Source organism: Passer montanus, unplaced genomic scaffold, assembly GCF_014805655.1.
Source record: "Passer montanus isolate IOZ18808 unplaced genomic scaffold, ASM1480565v1 scaffold10, whole genome shotgun sequence".
NCBI classification, from domain to species: Eukaryota; Metazoa; Chordata; class Aves; order Passeriformes; family Passeridae; genus Passer; species Passer montanus.
This window is the reverse complement of record NW_024356505.1, coordinates 15,711,777-15,727,895: the sequence shown is the minus strand read 5'-3', so window position 1 is coordinate 15,727,895 and position 16,119 is coordinate 15,711,777. Positions and strand designations below refer to the sequence as shown.

At 37.4% G+C, this 16,119-nt stretch overlaps 1 protein-coding gene across 1 annotated transcript in view; it reads right to left on the bottom strand.

Moving 5' to 3' along the window:
* Positions 1 to 16,119, bottom strand: part of AGMO (alkylglycerol monooxygenase) — a 185,221-nt gene that overhangs the window by 148,916 nt on the left and 20,186 nt on the right. The gene's annotated exons all lie outside the window — the stretch shown is intronic.

Genomic DNA, 16,119 nt, shown 5'->3' with positions numbered 1-16,119 from the left:
TTTCAAATAATATTCTTGTTTGTATGAATATATATATGTATATATCAAGTATCAAATTGCAGTATTATAAGTATTTTTTACTAGATTGTAATCAGCATTACATCATGCCCTCTTTAACAAAATAACATTTAATGGGCAACATGTAAATGCAGTGCATCACCCTTGTGGATTATAAAGAATTCATAGAGTTACTCTCAGTTATGGATAGAACTATAATTTAGAAGAAAAAAAAATTACTTTAAACTAAAAACCAATCTCAAAATAGCTTACAACTGTAAACTCTTTCAAAGTTTAACATAGTAGTCCACGGTTTAAATTTCAAATCCTCAGAAGTATTGCAAACAAAATTGTATAAATAATAGGTAAACAAAATAATCAAAGGTTAATTGCCTTGAGAATAACATCAGGCCTACAATTTAAGCTGCTGTGGTTATGGGAATGAATAGCTGTGCTCTGGACTACACTCTCGCCCATTTGACTGCTACTATTTAGCATTCAAAGCCACTGCCAATACAGCATTTACCTGAGTCAAACTTGGGGCCCACAACACTTTGGCTTCAATTAGCATTCCAAAGCTCTCTTTGGAATAAATCACACATACAGTGCATTTCTTCCTGAACTAGGCATCATTCCCTGCATTTGTATTTTAGTTGTCATTACTCAGTAGCTAATCCTGTTTTCTATTTCTTCTGGCACAGTTTATTTCTGACTTTACTTCTGTTGCGCTACTTCTGAACCACATGGCAAACACTTTCAGCAATGATACAGGTTATATAAACATTCTCTACCAAAGTTAACAAGGGTCTAGTAACCCTTTGAAAGTTAGAGATAACTGTACATTTCATTTTTAAACCAGTACCTGCCAACTGAACTTTCCTACGTCAGTGTCTGACATAACATAGACACAACAAGCACTTTCAGGTTTCTTTTTCTAAAATAAAACAGTTTTACTCAGTCATTCTTAATTTGACTTTGCTTTGGATATACTGCAATCAAATTAATTCTGACAAAGTAATAGAGTTGGGCTGATGTCTGGATGTGACACGGCTAAGGAAATCTGTGCTGCAAGAAAGAAATTTAACAGCTGCTTCTGGAGGAAGCATCTTTATCACTGCGTCAGAAAGGAACCAACTGCTTAGCATAATTTTAAAGGCAACTCCACTGTCATAGGCATCATCACTCAGCTGATGTGTAAAAACCATTTATAAATATTAGCAATCATCTGGCATTTTTCAAAAGAACAGGAAAGTTAATCCTGTTTCCTGACTGAGTTCTGTATTGCATAATTACATTCTGACTACCTAAGTTCCCCTGCAATTTCTGTTAATTACAGCATTATTCTTACTTCCTGTCCTAAAATTATTTGTGTAGTAACCATATCCTACCAGAGTGGAAGATGAAGTAAGCTCTGTGAATTATTTTGATTAATATGTAAAATGTTGTGCTATCATCTCACACAAAATCCCACTACATACTGGATATTATTTCCAACTAAAAAATAAGTGTGAAACTTTTCAGCAATTACATTAATGCTCAGTAGCCTCTCAAGGGGTGCTTGTGTTACTTGACTAATAGTTATACATCTGTAAGTAACTAAAAAATATTAGTTCAGCCTTTTATTGAACACAAAAAAATTAAAAATCTTAGACCTCTACATAGAGGTAAAAAGTATACAAGAATAATATACACAGTATACATAAAAGTATAGTCTTTTATTACTTGCCATTGCTTTTTCCTTTATAACAGTTGCAGAGAGCAATTTTACCCCACTCATCCAGTAAAAACTACTATTGCTAGCTCTGAACATTGGAAAGTCATTATATTTTCTTGCAATCATAAACCTTAGAAGTGTAACTATTTGGGAAGCAACGAGAGTTTTTTCAGCAGACCAAACAGGGCTGCCCAACTTTATGGCAAAAGTATATCTTAGCTATTACAGGTGTTAGATGCTATTCTTAGTGTCTAGTATAAAAAGAAGACTTTCGTTCACTTTTGGTGCAAACTCTAATTTTGTAATTAACAGCAAGCCTTCTAACAGCTTCTATAGCACAGGGTTTTATCCCTGAACTATGCCATGCAGTATCCATAAATCAGTCCATTTCCCCACTCCTCCTAAACTGATCCTGACTCTGTGCCTATTCCTCTGTACTGCTGCCTCAATGCCTACTCTTTTCATCCGCATCCTTCTGCTCCACCCAGCAAAGCTTTCATATTCCACTTGCACATAAAGTATTTTCTTATCCAAAAGTACCCCACTTTGCCTGTCCCAGGCTTCTGCTTCTAACTGTTGTGACATTCAAAACTTCTTAGCACTTCAACTGTTATTTTTTAAGTATTTTTAAAAGTTTTGTGAGTTGTAAAAAAACCACCTTACAACTACTACAAAAATTATTTCATTCCAAGAAGCAAAAAAAAAAAACCCCAAAAAAACCCCCCCCAAAAAAACCCCAAAGAAAGTGTATCCTTTAGGCACAAAAATCAAAGGAAAAATATTCTCAGAATTATTTCAAAGCCAACACTACAAAAAAAAAGTTTTTGAGAGAGAGGATGACATTCCAAGACCTGGCAACTGATGAACATAAACCACCATGACACATTTGAGAAACTACTAGTCTGAGCAGCAAATCTGAACGACATTGTCAGTCTGTTCTCTTATTCTCCCACCTGTAAAAGGAAACCAGAGCTGCAAGTGGTGGCAGAGTCCAGAGCCCCTGCTTCCCCTGGGAGTTGTGCTGCCATAGCTGCAGTGATGGGCTGGGGTAGTTTCCAAGTGCCACCTGGTTACTCAACCTTTAGCTGAAGGGTTTTTTCCCAGAGGCTAGCAATTTGGTCTCTCTTCATGGGGAGCAGCAGTTATCCTAGGAACAGGGCTGAATTCCCAGGAATAGAATTAAGCCATTTCTATAGCCACTTTTTCTTCATGGTCACTCTCCATCTCTCTTTCTCTTCTGAACAGGTCCCCTTCCCTCTTTTTATGCAAAGAGTCAACAAGAATTGCATCTGGTGATATTTCCACACAGCACTTTTTAACATCTTTCCTTGTCCTGAGCACATAACACTTTCCAGCAATATTTTGAGCATTACACAAAAACTGAGACAAGTTATTTCTACATCCTTGCAATTGCCAATCTTCAGCTCATGTTCCAGAGCCTATTTGTTCTCATACATGACTAAGAAGAAATTAGTAAGTCATTGAAGAAATTAGGTGTTGCAAAATCTGTGCCTTCAAAACAAATATTTAGAAAAGCTCTTTATGTTTTCTAAGGAAGAAAAGGCTGGGCTCCTGTAATTATATGGCTGTTATATTTTCTAAAGTTTAAAAAATGGCAGAATGAGAACACAAAAATAAGTCTATATAAGCACAACCCTTTCAGGCACTTGCATTTAAAATTGTAGGCAATGCCAGTTAAGGGAATTTGTAGCACTGGAACATGCTGCAACACTGCCTGCCCAGGAGAAGAATAAACCTGTTTAAAAGTTGGTGGGGGTTTCTTTGGGTTTTTGTTTGCTGTTTGTTTTGGTGGGAGTTTTTGGGGGTTTCTTGTTTGGGTTTGGTTTTTTTTTTTTTGTTCCAGTTTTGTTTTGATTTTTTTGTTGTTGTTGTTGGTCTGTTTTTTTGTTGTTGTTGGTTTTGGTTTTGTTTTTTAAAGTTTCACTCTTGACATGCTTGTTTTGGAGCTCCTAAGGAATGGCGAGTTCACATAAACGAGTTAAACATCTCCCATGCACTGAAGCAGTCTCCAGCCCTCAGGAGACCTTTAGCCCAAGAAAGTGGAGAAATATCTGGCCAGCAAATTTTACATGCTGAAAGGGGCCTCCTCTGCCTCACAGCTAGTAGGGTGGCAAGACCCTCTTATCCCTCATCAGCAGAGGAAAATCCCTTCCACATTAAGTACAATTATAGGCGAAAATTGGCTGCCAATTTTTGAAAATCTGTCACTTTAAGTTTTAAGGGAGGTGGTTTCCGTTTCAATTTTAAATATATCTCACCCATATGGGAATAATACACAATCAAATCCAATATTTTTCCTACTGCCTAGCAGCTAAGTTATTTACTTGACTTTAACAAGATGTTTCTTTCCTCTTCCCAAGTTTGAGAGCAAGCACAGCCTGAGATGAGCTGTGCTGCTGTATTAGCAGGCAGCCGCCTCCAACTATTTATTTGAAAAGAAGGAGATCTGTAGGTAGGTGGGAAGGGAGAGACTTAGTGTAGGCTGGGGAAAGAGGGGAAAAGGTCGAGCTTTGCATTTTTCATTGTCATAAATAATAAGTTTGAAACATGGGAATAGAAAATAGGAAACTTTCAGTGACTTGACACACCTCTATACTACTGGTGGAAAATTAAGACAGTTCCATAAGCTGCATCTCCCCTGAACTAACAACAATGCACAAGGGGTGCTAAGTTAGCCATGCAGACATAATGGCTATTACAAAAATGCCATTTGCATGCTGTGCCAATCTGCATGTTCAAACTTCATCCGTTAAGACACTACACTGAAGGCAAAACAAAGTTTTACCTTGAACCCTGTTTTTCCCCCCAAACTGTAGAAATAAAAATATAGCATATTTACTATTTACAACTTCCTTCTCAGGAGACACAGGTAGAGAATTCATGCTTTCCAAAATGTAACCTTACACATCTGGCCAGCAAACATCTGGATATTTATCTTCACTCATCATTTCCTTCAGTAAGTCCAAAAACTGTCAGTTGTTTCAGCTGAGATTCGGCCCAAGGGAGTACAAAAAAAAGTTACATCCTTCTTTTGTCCAGGTTTTATAAACTGCTTTTTACCTTTTTCCCTGGGATATCACTAAGTATAAAAATAAGCAGTCTGGATTCCTCTGACTGTGGTTTTCATTCTGTGACTATGAACTTCTGTAGTCACAGGGTGCATACATATGCAATTGAAGCAATAATACAGTCACATCTGCAATGCATGCATAACATCCTACACCTTTAAACAAGCTTATGTATATATATACACACACACACACAAATATATATTACATACTTCCAGTACATACTCAAATCACAAGTAAGAATACAGAATGATTTGTGAATAGACTCTATAGCAAAACTTATGCCAATTAAATTTCAGATCGACAAAAACTAGGAAATGTATGATTAAGTAAAAAAACCCCAACAACTTCACTTGCAAAATTATTGTAATGGAAGCACTGCCTTCGGTCTGAAGGTACCAGTCTGAAGAACTCATCCCTGAGTCAGTCACTTGCTCTGCCACTGTGCTAGGAGAGTCCTATCTTCTTGTGCTACCCTTCCCATCTTTTACAAAAGGGAACAATAAAAATAATCTCCATTGCAAACGTGTAGTTTAACTATGGGAAAAAAGCACACTCAGGGACTCAATTATTATCACCAAAGAGAGATACTGAGCAAAGAAAAATATGAATAATTTCCATATCAGGGCTTTTTTTCTTACTGTTCAGTAATTTAGACACTGCTGTATTTAAAGTTTCCATACCTCTATTCTGATATCCAATCTGAAATTGCTTTGCAAAATTTTTCAGACAATAAATGAAAAATTCAAACAAGGTACAGAGTTTTTTCTAAGTTTTTTGTTTAGCTGAGGTTGCATGCACTTCTTCCCAATAATTTCTCTGAACCAGCTTCATGCTTTCCAACTTAACTCTGCGTGGTGAAGTTGAAGTGCTTTTACAAGAAAGGCAACGTAATAGTCATATCCATATTTAAAAACAAAAGAGCAACAATTAATATTATGGCTTCTTAAAATTCGATCATTTAATATGAATTTATTGTATATGTGCACTGTGAACATTTTGCATGTTGTCATTTGTCCCATGGGAATGCTGCAAAGTGTTCATGACTCAGATTCATTTTAACCATATGGTCCAAGGGAATCTGCTAATGATATAACAAGCTTACATATTAAATTCTGCATTTCTCCATAATATTTTTAGACATATTTTTCAACTTTAAATCAACCAAAAAAAAAACCCAACCTATGTTTAAATAACAAAACAACATTTATAATAAAAAGTCATGTTAGCATGAGTGGGTAAGAGACATCAGAAGAAGAGCAAATCTGGAAATAGCAGGAAAGAATTGAGTGTTGGCTTTGACACATTCACTCATTCTTGCTTCACATCCATTCTAGCCAATGAACAACTCAGGAAGAGTTCCTTTTTTATATTGTTTGGGGATTTTGTTTTACATCTTAATCTCCACTCAGAAGTACATTAAGTTAAAAGACATCTGAGGGTGAAAAACTCCTTTTATTTTTAGCTCTGTAACACAGTATAGGTTACCAATTTTGAAAAAGACAAGATTTTATTTTTATAACTACAGAATTTTAGGGTCTCAGTATCTGTATGTGTTAATAGTGACTAAAATTTAAAAAAAAAATAAAAGAAAGCATAAAAGCATGTAAAATATATGATGCACATATAAAGCATATATTTCCCTAACACCACTGTGATGCAAAATCAATAAAATCTTACCTCTTTGCCTCAGTTTAACAGGCCAGTTTCCAGGTGATGGAAGCCATGAACATGACATCATTGATGTCCGAAATGATTCCTTGTGAAAACATGTCACATGCCATAGTGTTACTACAGGCTGAGAGTTTGCACTTCCCTTTCCACACTTAGCAATAGCTTTGACCCTCCTGAACTTACAAAAATAAAAATGGCAAGGTATGCTTATAATGACAGTGATATTTACAATATTTGCTCATTAAATTGAAAGGAATTCTTCTAATTTCACAGAAGTTAAAAGTAGCACAGGCAAATTTCTCCTGTGTTTTACAAGGTTACATGTCCAGGTTGTACTACGCAGTCTGAAGCAACAGCCACACCATTTTACTGTCAGTGTGTTTCATGTCCTCATCAGAAAGGCTGAGAATGGCCACAGTTTTTTCAGAAGGAAAACTTTTAAGGGTTTCTGGAAAAATAGTAACTAGTTAGAATGAAAAATTCTCCTCCTGGACCCCACAAAACCTTGCACTTCCTCACGCACAAATACCAATATGATTTGATTAGTCACAATTTTTGTTTCCCAGCAGCAAAAAGAAATTTCCTGTTCCCATGCCGCCCTCAAAATAAGTAGCCCAGAGGCCATCATCTAGTGCTTAAACGCAAGTACTTTATAAAATCCAACTATAAAGACCATAAAACAGCTGAGTGACTCCTATTTAGGATACCTGCCTTTCATACAGCTTTACACATGAGAACATTGTAGGTATCTTCTTGCAACAGGATGTTTACATTCTATTTTGCACCTCTTCATTTATAATAAAAAAGTAATTTTACCTTTAAAATAGTTAGCATTGATGAATTTATTCAGGTTTGACATTTACTGATCCTTGAGAAAAATTATTTAAGAAATAGTGTCAGTTATAAAAAAAAAGTTATACCAGAAAATAATTTACTGATAATTTTAGCTACTAAAAAAAACAAAAAAGGAAAAAAAAATCTGGTTGATAATTTTTATTATGTTACATCTTCCACCAGCATGCTATCAATTTAGATAGAGTGTGATGTAGGAAAGATTGCCTTTCCTACACTCAAAAAGCAGTTTTGGCAGTTTAAATACTTTTTTAAGGCAATAAAGATGCATTAAAGGAAACACACATGCAAAGAGCATTGCCCAGATACAATAATGTTTTTTCTGCTCTGGACACACTTTAAATGCTAATTGCCAATCTTGAAACATAAAGTACAGTATTTAAAATGGTAATGACCTCATTAGATTTTTAGCAAGCAAGAAAAACTATTACAGACATCGAGCTTCTGGAAACCTGAGTAATATCCTGAAAGGAACAGCTTGCCTTTTGGGGTTTGGGATGGAATGCACTTTTATTCTGGGTTAAAAAGGCATTCTACATTTCTTATTGTTCTTGGTCCTAATACTGTAGAAATCGGATATTTTAGCCATGTCCTGCTGGGGAACAGAAATGTGATTCCAAACCCTTCAGAGCAGCACACCTGCCCAGGAGGAGCACTGGGTCTGTGTCACCAACTCACGTGTCCCAGCCACACAATCACATATGTGCCACAGGAACCACCTCACCTTTCCCTGCAGGTAGACTGTCAAGAGGCTCCAAAGCTAATTTCTGCACAGTTTGAAAAGAAATATCAAAAGAACTCTCTGAGGTTGCATCTTTACAGTGTGTATTTGCTAAAGTGTTGCTTCAGAGTGGAAGTGCAGACAGGGTTCTGTTCATTTCCTTCTCCATGCTAAAACTATACAGACTGATAGACAGAGCAATAATGACCAGGCAATTTTTACTAGCACAGAAAGAGAAAAAGACTTCTTTTTGTAACAGAGAAAGCACAAACATCTCAGTGGGCTATCTGTTTTAACTATGCCTTTCATTCCTCTAGGCCTCTGCTTCTACTTTAAAACTGTGACAAAAAAAGTAGTTACCACTGCTGGCTGTTTCATGAATTATATGGAGTCTGCTTTTACTCAAAATCTAATTCCTTACAATCACAGCTTCACATCACAGATTAAAAAGAGTTGTTGTATTTGGTACCTTTTACTGCTGATCTGCTGATTTCAACAGATTGGTGTAACATGGAGGTGACATAGCCCTCTAGCAAGACAGTGTGCAGAGCTGCTGTCTCATAAACTGAGGTGGCATTTCCAAAATCACCGCAGTTGGTTCTGGTTTGAAATGAGCCTAGATTAAGTGATTTTTTGCAACTTCTTCAGGAAATAGTTATTAACCTTTAGCTGAAGTACATAACTTGACTTCAAATTAAATCAAGGGAAACAGAAATATGTATTCTCAGGTGGGCTTTCACTTACATGTGAAATACAAGTTTCTAGCATAAGATAAGCATTCAAAGTTTATGACAAAAAAAACAAATAAGAAGGAAGAGAAGATAGACATAGCTGGACTTCTCTCCTTGAATGAGCAGTTGAACTACCAAACATACAGTTCTCTTTCTTCAACTTATGAAGTCACCTGATTGAAGGTGGTTCTGTAACATTTAGGAAGCCAAACAGCGTACAAGAGAACTATTTCAAACCTTTTTCCAAGCAAAACTTCAGTAAGATCTTCAAACTATTCAGAAGAACTAGCTTCTTCTCTTCCACACTAACTAACTAACTACAAAAAGATTCACTTTGAAACTTTGAAAATTCACATTTTATTTTATGTTCTGTAACACCTTAAAAAATACAAGTGTTATGCACCATTTCATTGGTTTTCAGCAGCACACTTGAAAAACTATGTCAAATGAACTGTTTCCCTGCACAGTGAATTGGACAATTTCATACTCACATATCCACTCAGATGAAAAGGATTATTTTTTTCTATGTTTAGAATTTGAACACAGCCTAGAGGGCAGCAATAGCCAAGGATACGAATGTGTGAAGACAGCTGATTTTTTGAATGGCCAACCCATGCTGATTTATAACAAACTTCTCCCACTTCACCACATTTTCTAATGTTTTACTGAAAAAGCATGCTGCAAGCTTGCAGATCCAGTACAAGCAGATCCAGAACTTTTTCCTTAATATGTGCACTCAGAAAAAACCCAGGCACTACAGGTAGGAAAAAAGATTAAATTCTACACTCTGGACACCCATACATCTAACTAATGCATATCTACAGAGAGAGCCTCTAGAATGCCAATGTACTATGTAAATCCTCAAAGCAGGAAAACACATAATACTTAAAACGATTACTAACCTTGTGCTGGCCACTTTCCCAACCATAAAATGACAAACAAGGAAAATAGAGGAATAGTTTCTTTTTAATTTGTTACTGGGGAGCTTGCCAGGTCTTTTCATGGTGGGATCTTGAGAGAAGATGAATAGCGCTGAGAGGAGATAGAATTAGCACCTGAATTTTGGCACAAAAATGGTGTCATAATATTGTCAGCTCATGCTTTCATTACCATGTATTTAATGATATTTAAGATACATTGTGTCTGGAATCAGAAAAAAAAAATTAAAAGATTGCTTTTGTACTTTATCAAGGTCTAATTCATAACAGTCAGACCTTTCTCTCCCAGCATCTTGAGGGGGAAAAAACCAATTACTAGATATTTACAGAAAACCTACAAGAAAATGGCAAGTGTAATGTTGAACCCAGACCACGGAGTTGAACTCCTCACCTACAGCAACTAGCCATGTCCTACCCTTCACTACACTGTATTCCCACTCCAGACCACATCCTACAGCAGCTAGATAGAGCCAAAATCCACAGCCAATCACTTTTGTCTGACATCCAACCTACTGGCAGATTTGTTACTACCATTATTCTTTATTATCTCTGACATTTAAAATACCTAGAAAATCCATTCACCCATAAATGCCTTTAGGATATTCAGAAATTAAAACTAAGCAAAAACTGTCTAGTGGATTCCCTCTTATTTCCATCTTCTGAGCTCTTCAGGTTACAAAGAATTTTCAGAAAGTCAATTATTATCTCACCACATGTAAAGTAAAATAGGAAGAGGCTTTAGCTATCTGCATATGCCACAATAAAATTAACAGACTAAATGAGTCAACCTCACCTCATATCAGGACATTATTCTTGCCACTATACAAGAAATCAGTCTTTCAAACAACAGGAACTTGTTATGAACAATAACAACATGAAAACAATACAAGCAGGCTCCTACAATTTTATGGGACCCTAGACATTTCATATCAGGAAGCCTCATTGCAGCTGATGTAGTTTTCAGGTGAACATTCTCAAGAAAATGTATGTTTTAATATGAAAAGGAATGGCAACATCTTGGTTTGCTAAGATTGACTTTGGTCTTCTACAAATTCAGTGTCACTCAAAAAAATTAAAACACACATAGTAAAGGAACACCTCTTCTTGTGAAAACGTAAGAGAATGGTAAAAGACAAGTTAAAAAACAAGAAAATGGAAATTAAAAAATATGTAGTTTCTTTACAGTTTATTTTCAACTTGAATGGCAATGAATGAGTCATAATCACCTGAACCATGTACTTATTTTCAATTCGTGTTGCATTGTCTGCAGATATTAGACTAGAATATATCAGAAGATGGAATAGAAAATATGACAACCAGCTATGACAATAGGTTTTGCTATTCTTTTGAGGCTAGTAAGGACAGCATTTTAGTATCCTGCTCTCACAAACTCATTTAAAAAATAAGAAAAAAACGACTGACAGAACAGCAAAAAAAATGTTTTCTGTACAATTCACAAGAAGAGAATATTTGTCTCTTAATGACTGTGTATCAATTCCCTTTGCAATCAACACAAGCTGTGACAAGAAAAAGAACAGAGTCTCCTCCAGTCACTTGACAGCTCCCAACATTTTTTATCTTTCACTGGGGTGAAATTAAATTAATTTCATTTTGGATAATCAATATGGTACTGAATTTCTAGTCAGGTAAACAACAATATTTTCCCACATGCAAAAATAAGCCTGAAAATACCACTACCAACCCTACCGTCTACCCCCTTGGCATGTAAAAGAGCATTGAAATTTGCTGTATTTCTAGGAGAATATAGATTTTCCTGAAAAGAAAACCTTGTAAGAAAAGTCAGACATCATGTTATTGTAACGAATTTCCCATAAATCCAAAACCTTGTAAATAAAAAATTACTTCAATTTAGTATCAATTATTAATATAACATCTACATAACAAGTCCATGCTAATATACTGAGTTTAGGCAAGTACATCATAAAATGCAGATGAATGAGGCACTTCAAAGGCAGGAATGGATCAGATAAATACAGACACTACAATCATAAGACTTCAATACACCCTCCAAAAAATTATCAGCATATATAGATGGTGAAGAGACCTTGAGCCCCTGAGCTGTGTTGTCCTCTAACAAGGTTAAACTCATCTCATGCAACAACAAACACAGTATTGCACTAGTGTCCAGTAACACATTAGGATTATTATTACTACACAATATATATATAATTATCAGAAAGAACAGGACTGGGCTTTACTGTTGCACATTCCAGTTGTTTTAATGGCATCAATCTTGAGACACTACCTGTGCCTATTTATCCACTCTGGCTCCTTTTAAAACAATGAATTACCTGCCTGTGCACTACTGGCTCAGAAAACTGTCTGCTCTCTCTCAAGTCTCCACTTAATCCCATAGATTCTCAGCTAGCACATCTGGCTTATGTTCTGTTCCGTGGCTAAGCTGACCCCTATGACTACTGAGTTGAATTGTTAAGAAAGAAATGCAACACAACCTTGTTTTTTAACATGGTTTATTTCAGTGATCTTATGCACACAGTCTCCATACATGGTATTTTTTTCAGGACTGAGTGGGTTGCGAACTACAGCATGGTGTAGGAAAGAGCAGCCAGAAACTTCTGAAGTCAGTTTTGAGCTGAAGGAACTGTAACAAAAGTTACAGTTCTCTGGGAGAAGAGGTAGAAGCAATATAAGTCATGGCTAAGAGAAACACCCTTCTAAAAGAAGTTCTTTAAAACAGGAGTTGAAAAATGCACAAAACTTCAAATTATTTGAAGTCTTAAAAAGAAAAATTTATCAACATCCTTAGCTGAGACATTTTGCCACAGTCTGAGGCATGGTCTTTTGAAGGATTGTGCCAACATTAGTTTTCAGGGTTTCTTTCTTTGTCCTGTGACCCTTCGGAAGCTGGACATGGCCAAAAGGTCAGTCCTGTGGGGTGGGAGACTCTGAGAAACTTGGAGTCTATTGCTCTACAATACACCTGGTGTAGAAGCCTCATTTCTCATCCACTATAAATAAATTCAGAATTATTAAGAGACATACCATTAACTCAAAATTTTATGTCGCAGCTGGGGAATCTGCTGAGGATACACTCATAAGCTGAGGTCTATTTTATGACCTCAGATGTAACTCAAACCATCAGCTCATATTGGCTCAGCCCTTCGCTGACAGGGACCATGTCACGTATCCCGCAGGGCGGCTGGAAGCCACCAGCGGACAATGGGGCGAGCGGCTGACACCGGCCAGCGGGGCCCAGGCAGAACAATGCAGCTGCTGCGGAGGTTGGCCCTGCTGAAGGAAACTCACTTCTCCCAGGTTGTCTGAGGGGAGGGACGCTGAAGCAATGGAAATTCCCCAGCAGTAAAGGAGAACAAAAGAAGAGGTGTTGGAAGCTGCTGTTAAGAAGAGACAGCTTCTTCCAGGGCCTGACAAAGCACAGGAGATTCCCCCAGCTGACAGAAAGACATTCTGTTCTGCAGAATGTGATCCTCCGGGAAGTGTAGATTAAAAACTACTCCCTTACAGAGAACCAGAGCCTTGTAACTCCCCGCTATTCCCCACTGGAGCACAGGGTTGAGGACACAGCTGTTGCCAAGGGACCTGCTTAGGCCAGGGGTGGCCCTGGATCCAGCAGAGCCCCCCAGACCAGAGCTGGGCATCAGACACCCGCAGCCGAGACCTGGGATCTGCACCAGCACCAGTGTTTTTGCATGGATCTGGAATTCTCTAGATTTCCCCCTGTGATTAAAAGGTGTGGCTGCTGAAGAAATCAGTTTACAGAGCTTCCAAATTCCTTACTGCCGTTGTTATTTGTCTGCAACAGGAGTATCCGTGAGGCCAGGGCGTGGGGAGGGCGTGCTGGGGCTCAGCGCTGCTCTGGGGCCACCGAATCCCCCTTACTAGCAGGACTAACTCTACAAGGTCTCTGCACCTGGAAAGGAAACTTGAGGAGTAATCCATATATGCTAGATTAAAATACCTGGTAAAAATCCTTCAAACCCACACACATCCTTCCCTAAAAAAAGTTTTAAAGTAAAACCTGTGATTTTACAGCATACTTTTTTTAGTAGCACAGCCATAATAGGTGTTTTTATTGAAACAAAGGGAAAAGTTACATTGATTTATAAAATCATTTAAAAGCCACGACAAAGAGCAGGGTCTAAGTAGACCCGTTGACTTCCATGGCTTTTGGATCAGACCCAGAAGAATGCTGGACTAAGTGGTGAAGCATTTTATTTTCTAACCTTTCAGTGGCTACTGCAAACAATGGAAAATACAAGTACATACTTAGAATAACTCTATCCTTTGCAAAATGAGATCACACCTAAAAATACTTCCTTTTGTTGCTGTATAACTTCAGTTTAGGATAATAGTTATTACATGCATATAGTGAAGAGGAAAAAATATCTCTGCTAAGCAGGGTTTCTCCTACAGAAGAAACTTTAAAATATGTAGTGATTCAAGACAATTTATGAAATAGTAGAATGAAAAATCTAGTTATCCATGGACAACATGAAATAAGGTAGTAAAAATGCCCAGGGGACTGAGTTACCAAATTATTGCTTGCAGTCAGGAGAAGCTACATGATGATGATAATTCTTAGTATCAAAATTATATCAAGTTCTAAGAAACAACTGAAAAATGTATCTGAATTTTAGTTTTTCAGTTTGAAACAATTAGAGCTAGCCCACACAGCTTGAACTTCCTGGGATATACATGTGCTATTAATTTTTAACTTTGCTGTAGAATCCAAGCCTGAATCACCAGGCCCTGTCACTTTCTAGTGCAAAGGTGTGTTTTGTCTGCTTGTACCAGCAACTTTTCCAGCACCCTTTCTTCTCAATTTGCAAAGATATTTTTCCTGACTTTTAAAAACTATCTCCTTGAATTTCCTCTGCAACTTCCAATGCAGCTGACTTTCACAGCTGTGTTGCCATGCTACAGATTTCATCATTGTTTGACTAGAGAAGACTGTTGGTTAAACTAAAATCTCCACTTAGAGTGATTTTCTACAATTTTTCATCAGTTCCCTGCTAAGTAGGACAGATCTAACAGCAAACAATATTTCTATAACCTGAAGAGCAAATTAACATTTATTGAATAGCTCAGCACTGACCTTCTAAAGAGAAGAGCAGCATTTTCTTACAGCTTCTTCAACTCCATTACACATAGAATTGGCTTGTTTTTATTTCTAAAATACCTATTGAGATTAATTCCAAAGTATTTCATCAAAAACAAAAACAGAGAAGAGCAAATGCAAAGTTGCTGCAGAAACAGAAATATATCCATTGCTTTAGAGAGTGTAGAGATGGCCCTGTTCCCTTCTCTGCCAGTGGGAATTTTACCACTGACTCCAGAGAAAGCACAACCAAGGTAGTGATTTTCTAACACTTGAAGGCAATTATTTTTATTTTAAAACACAGGAATAGCCTCCTGCTCTGATGCAGTTCTTAGCCTGAGGCTGTAGCCCTGCCAGCGCTGTTAATGTCATTGTTTGTGAAGCGTATTCCCAGTCTCCATACACCCACGCAGGGCTCCCAGCTCCCGGCCGCGATGTCCCCCTCGACACATTGTTCCAGCTCCCCCTGCTTCCTCACCTCCCGCCCCGTCCCCCACCATTGTTATCCCTTGACACCCACCCTGCATTGTTCTCACACCCGCCTGCCATCCCCACCTGGGAGGGACCCTTCCTCTCTCCCACTCCTCGCAGCAGCTCAGGCTTCTTTCTTACCTATTTCCATATATTCCACTGACCTACTGCCAGCAGAGCATTTTCCCTTTCTGAAAGCACATTACATAAAGTATCATTACCACATCCCACAGCTTCTGCAAGCTGTGGGCACTCGGCTTTGAGAAGCCCAGTCCAAAGCCTCTTAAAGAACAAAAAGATTTTTATTTCAATGCTACAGACTTTAGGTCAGACTGTGAGCTAGGACTGATAGAAAGTATTACTGCATTTTCAGATATGGTATAAAAGGCTAGAGCTGATATTTGTTTTCACTAGGGAACTAAAATATGTAATGAGACAGACATATATGTACAGAAATGGCTGACATGATTTACACAGGTTCCATTATTTTGGTCATCTTGCTTTTTCCTGCTCTCTAGTTTGTACATCCACCAGATTCTTTTGAAATAGTTCTCTGTACTTTGCTGGATTTTTCATAAAGGTATATAGGGATATTGAACCCAATTTTTTATATACTCACTATTTTTTTCCTTACTTTTTTCATGATACTTCACTTTCTCTGTTGAACTGCTTTCAAAATGATACTCCTTCCTTTCACAATATCGTGTTTACTATATAGAGTATGATGCATTAACTGTTTCCCATGCTAAAAGTTTATCCTCGGGAAGAACAGCAGCTATATATGCTTAGAGATCAAGTATAGCAATAAAAATGAATACCTCGCTTTATTAA